General features: G+C 27.7%; 1 protein-coding gene across 5 annotated transcripts in view; it reads left to right on the top strand.

Annotated features, from left to right (window-relative positions):
- Positions 1 to 5,912, top strand: part of LOC117173355 — a 54,316-nt gene that overhangs the window by 32,211 nt on the left and 16,193 nt on the right. The window lies entirely within an intron of this gene.

Here is a 5,912-nt window from a genome sequence, read left to right as displayed (position 1 = left end):
CACCAGCGGTCGGCAGTAAAAAAAACGAGCCCCCCTCCCCCTGCTTTCTGTCACTTGTTTTCCAACAAAAAAAATGTCTAAAAATATCGCGATTTTTACAAAAAATAAGACTAACACATCCTTGCGGGCAGTTTGAATCGCTTGAATATCTGTATTAGAACTGAAAATAATATAGTTGCACAAAAAATTTTTTACACAAACGTCTTCAAGCTCATTAACGTAGAAAACTTTTAGCTTTTAAATGGCTGTTGTTTTGTTGCGCTAGCATTTTTTTAAACTGAATTGTTAAGCTTAAAAGGCAAATGCCTATAGTTTTCTTGCCGATAGCAGTTACAGGCCTCATTTGTCAGGCTCACAGGGCACTTTTTTCGCGCTCAAAGGATAACAAATTCATGATAAATTCAGAAGATTTCAGAAGATTTCAGAAAAATTCCAGTTACATTCAAAAGAATTCAAATGAATTGGAAAAAATGTTAAAAAATGCAATGATTTCCGTAAAACTGGAACGAATTTACAGGAATATAAGATCAAAGCAAAGAATTCAATTTGAAAAATTCAAGTCAATCCCAAAGAATTTGAAAGAATTCAGGGTGAATTCCAAGAAAAAATTTCAAATCTTTGAAACTACTAATTTCTAACACAAGAAGTGACTAATGATTAGAAAACAATTCAAAATAAATTCAGAAGATATCAAAAGAATTCAAGTTACATTCAAAAGAATTCAAATGAATTGGAAAAAATGTGAAAAAATCAACAAAAAAATTCACTGATTTCCGTAAAAATGGAATGAATTTACAGGAATATAAGATTAAAGAGAAGATTGAATTCAGTAACTTTAAAATAAGCTTAGAAAGATTCAAGGGAATTCAAAGAATTTGATGAAATGCCTAAGAATTCAAGGTGAGGTTAAGACCTCAGGATCAATTAAATAAAAACTTTTCAAATTAAAAAAAAATGCACTGAATTAAGTAGAATTGAGCGAATTTAAAACGATTCAAGTAAATTTTAAAAAATCCCAGGGAATCCCAAAGAATTCAGGGTGAATTCATAGAAAAATTTCGAATTTTCGTAACTCTAGATGAAGTGACTAATGATTACAAAACAATTCAAGATAAATTCAAAATAATTCAAATGAATTGGAGCAATTTAGAAAATCGAAAAAAATTGATTGATTACAATAAATTTTAAGTGAATTTATAGAAATTTAAAAGAAATGAGATGGTATTCATAAAAAATCAACCTGCATTTATAAAGCAATCAAGTGAATTGAAAACAATTTAATACCACGCAAAAATTACTTGAATTGGGTAGAATTGAGTGAAAATTTAGAAGAATTAAAAAGAATTTAAATGGATTTAGGATAAATTAATAAGAATTCAGGGCGAGTTAAAAATGAATTGTAAAAATATTTGAAAATCTTCGAAACCATACGAAATCACTCATGTCTTGTGAAAAATTCTTTGAAATCTATTAAAATATTAAAATCCCTTAAAATTATTAAAACCGCTAGAAATCCCTTGATTGTTTCAATGTTTTTAAATAAGTTAAATCTTTCAAATCATTTTATCAATTGACCTTCAGGATCCATTAAATTAACTTTTTTTTAAATTAAATCTTTTCATTGAATTCTTATACTTTGTCTGATATTCGCCTTTTCCTTAAATTTAATTTTTAATTTTTCAAACATAGGATTCGCTATAAAATACTAAATTATTAAGACTTTGAAATATAGAAAAGATTTAAAAAGGTCCAGTCATTTTTTCAAAATTCCATGACTGCGGATAATAATTCTTTGAAATGCTTGAAAAAATGAAATTAATTAGTGAAACTTTCCCCTTTTCTTTCCTCTTTGGTTTAAACGCGAACTAAATTAATAGAACCCAATAAGCGTATCAAACTATTTTTCGTTGAAAGGCGATTCTTCTATATTTACAAGACTATATTTTTAATTCAGAATTCATATTTTTTAGTTCATTTACAATTTGGATGAAGACATAACTATTTTGATGAAAACTTGTGTTTTTTTCTGGTTGAAAATTAATTTTTTTTTTATTGAAAATTAACTGTTCTATTTTTGGTCAAAAGTCGATTGTTTTAGTTAAAAATTCAACTACATATTAGATTTTTCATTAACACAAATATCTCCTTTCCAGTTCTATTCGTAAAAAAAATGCACCTCTTTGTACCGAAATTTCGGCACCTGTAACCACAGCCTTCTCTTTCATGCAAATTTAACCATTACATTTTTTTATTGAAAACTGATAGTTATAATTTAAAAATTGCACAATCTGATTGGAAACTTATGCATTTTTTTGTACATTCGTCTTCATTTCTTTGTTGCAAACAAAAAATTAATTTGGGTTCAAAATGTTTAGTTTTTAGCTAAAGAATTCATCTATTTTGCTAAAAAAATCCAACGGTTTTTTATTGAAAATTCAACTACTTGATAGATGGTTGAAATTCTTTATTAAAAATTAATTTTCCGTTTGAAGATGCATGATTTTCGTTGAAAGTTCGTCTTTTTGGACTAAAATATCTATTATTTGTGTAAAAAATTCAACTGTCTGATTAAAAAAGAACTTTTTAGTAATAAATTAACTTTTTCGATCAAATTTGTTGATTGTGTTGGAAATTCCTTTTTTTTACGAAGCCAACTGTTTTTATTTTAAATGAGAATATTTTTAGGTTGAAAGTTGAAGTTTGAAATTCAAAATGTTAAAATATTGAAAGAGTTGATGCAAGAATAGAGAAAGTACAAATGTATGATTCTTTTATTTATTTAATGTAGGCTTTCGATAAATTTTAAGCGATTTCGACAGATTTCGTAAATATTTCAAAACACTTTTAAGATTTCCAAAAATATCAGGACGCTTTTAAGGAGCTTTAAGGCTTTTGAAAATAAATTTAATTCAATTACATTTTTAAGGAATTTAAACGAATTTAAAGGATGTTTACATGATTAAAGGATTTGAAGATGAAGGTATTTATGGGGTTCCAAAATATTTAAACTAATTTAAAAAGGTTTCGTCATTTTTTAAGAGATTCAACGGATTTCAAAGAATTTCGAAACATTACCAGGTTTTAAAAATCCTTAAAAAGCTTCAAAATTTTATTTTACATTCTTCAAACATCTACAGGTTGCTTTACATTTTTCAGAACTTCTAAAAATTTTTTTAAATGATTGGAATTTTTTTAAATTGTTCTTAAATCCTGCAAAATTAAAAACATTTCTATAAGATCTCCCAGATTCATTTTTGACCATTTTCAAAATTGTTTTAAGGCCTTTCACAATTCTTAAAAAGCTTTTATTTTTGTAATTCGAAATCTGCAAAAATCTATATTTTGTCGATACACACACTTCGTTAAAATTATTTGAAATCATTACAAATATTTTCATTAATATTGAATATTTTCAAAAATTCTCAATATCGCTTCAACTTACAAAAAATTTTTATAAGAATAAAATGTGCTCAATATTTATTATACATCAAAACTCAACAATTTAACTCGTAAATCAAATTTTTGTTGTAAGGAAAAATAACAATTTTAACGTGCGAAGCTTAAATTTTGAAGTCTATGCATTTTTAAATTATTTAAATGAAAAATATACGCTTGAAAATTAAAATCCAAAATGGAAAATTTGTAAGTGAAAGATTTTCGAATTACAAAATGTAAACTGAATCATATCGCAATTGAAAACGATAACAATTTTACTAATTATTTTTAAAACTGTTGAAATCAAACTTGGACAGATTTTTTCTCTCTAAAATATGGTAAGATTCCCGGTCAAAAAATAAATTCACTGTCATTTCCCAGTCTCTATGTGGTAAAATATTGAACTTTGTTAAAAAGTAATCTTCTCTAGTTTGAAAGTTGAACTGCTTCGATCAAAATCGTCTATTTTGATTGAGAATTTATTGTTTTTTTTTTTTTAATTGACTGTCTTCTAAAAAATTCGTCATTTTGGCTTGAAGATTCGACTAATTGGTTAAAAACGCAGCTGTTTATGGTTTAAAAATCATCTTTCTTAATTTAAAATTTCTCTTCGAATATAAAAGTCAATTACTTTCTTAAGAAAATCTATTTTTCATCTTTAAAACTCAACTCTTACGTTGAAAATTCATCTCTTTTGGTAAAAAATAAAATTCATCATCATTAGAAACCGAAAAAAAAAAAATTGTATGAAAAGGGAATAAGCGGGAAAAATTGAAACTCCAAATGGGCATAATTAGCAAAGTTTGGACTGTCACCTAATTAGACTATTTTTAAAAAATTATGTTCTTTTTTAAGTTCCCGTTGAACTAGAATTTCGACACGCGTCCACAGCATTAATGGCGCATTATTGCACACGAGTTTCGAGGTCAGGAGTTGCGTCGGATTTCAATGAATTTGCCATTGTTTTCCTTTAATTACCGATTGTTTGCTTTTCATCGGACGCAGTGAGATTGCCACTTCTATGGGACGAAACATCACCAGAGCGAAGTAACAATGAAAATGTAACAACAATTATAAAAAGTGAGGAGTGTCCCGAGTTTAAAATTTAAATTCTCGATCATGAAGATATGAGGTGAAAGGTAGACTGTGAAGTCCCTCTTCCCTCATTGGTCGATTATTTCGAAATAGGGCCATAAATGAGCAGGTGCACGATACAAGCCGATTCCTTCCATTTTTTGTTTCTGTCATTTATATCTTCCAAATCAAAGAGGTCAGAATCCTGACTTTCCAATTTTAGGTTTTTGCTTTAAATCTGATCCGCCCCGTATAACCACAAACTCGGAAGTTATTGACGTAAGAATATTAAGAATGAAGGTTGTGTTATTGTACTGGGGGATCTGTAATTATGGTCATGAAATGGACTCATTTCGGAGGAAGAAGGAAAAGAGGAAAGAATAATAATTGTGATTAAAGCTGTAATCGTGTGCTTTGGTCTTGGTTCAATAACTTTTTTTGTTTTGTTTGGCAGAGTTGAAGGGTAACACGCCATAGGGGCATAACCCATATTTTTGCCATTTTACAAGAGAGAAAAAAACGTTCTAAAATATCGAAGTTTTAATTTAAAAAAAAAATGAGGAAGCACTTTTAAGATGAATCAGTGGACGTTGACAAGAAATCGAACTTTTCATTAAAAAAAAAAAGTCAGAATTAACTTCCTACCTATTCCATTGCTGAATTCATACAAAAAAGTTTGATTACGAAGTATTATTAGATTTCGATAAAATTGAAGGGGGAAATTTTTAAGCTCGAGGCGCGTTTTTTTTTTAATTTTGGCGATAATAAAAAATACAATATTCAGTTCAAAAGAAAAATTGAGTATTTACTTGTTTACTATTACATTGCTAAATCGAAAAAAAAAAACTTTGACTAAAAAATATTACCAAGCTTCGAGAAAATGGAAGTGGACGCTTTTTTCTCGCTAGATGGGCACATTTTATCAACTTTGGACAGTAGTAAAAAATGTAATTTTCAATTAAATAAGGAAAATACAAATTAACTTTCTACGTATTGAGCTACTGAATCGATACAAAAAAAGTTTATTCAAAAAAATATTATTAGGTTTCGAAAAAATAAGGGGAAAAGTTTTTTTTTCTATAGGAACACGTTTTTCTAACTTTGGACAGTGATAAAAACTCGAATTTTCAATTCAAATAAAAATTAATTATTTACTTTCTAACAATTGAATTGCTGAATCGAAACAAAAAATTTTTGATCACAAAATGTTGTTAGGTTTCAAAAAAACTGAGCGGAAAACTTTTTTTTTTTCCTTTGAGAGGAACGAGTTTTTGAAACTTTGGATGGTGACAAAAAAATCCAATTAAAAAGTAACAGAACACTACGCCCTTAAAACTCTTTAAACCTTGTTATAATTTCTGAAATACCCCAAACATGAAAATTCGTATATTTTTAAGCCCCCC

Source organism: Belonocnema kinseyi, chromosome 5, assembly GCF_010883055.1.
Source record: "Belonocnema kinseyi isolate 2016_QV_RU_SX_M_011 chromosome 5, B_treatae_v1, whole genome shotgun sequence".
NCBI lineage: Eukaryota > Metazoa > Arthropoda > Insecta > Hymenoptera > Cynipidae > Belonocnema > Belonocnema kinseyi.
Note: the sequence above shows the minus strand (reverse complement) of the source record. Positions and strands in the feature narration are given on the sequence as shown.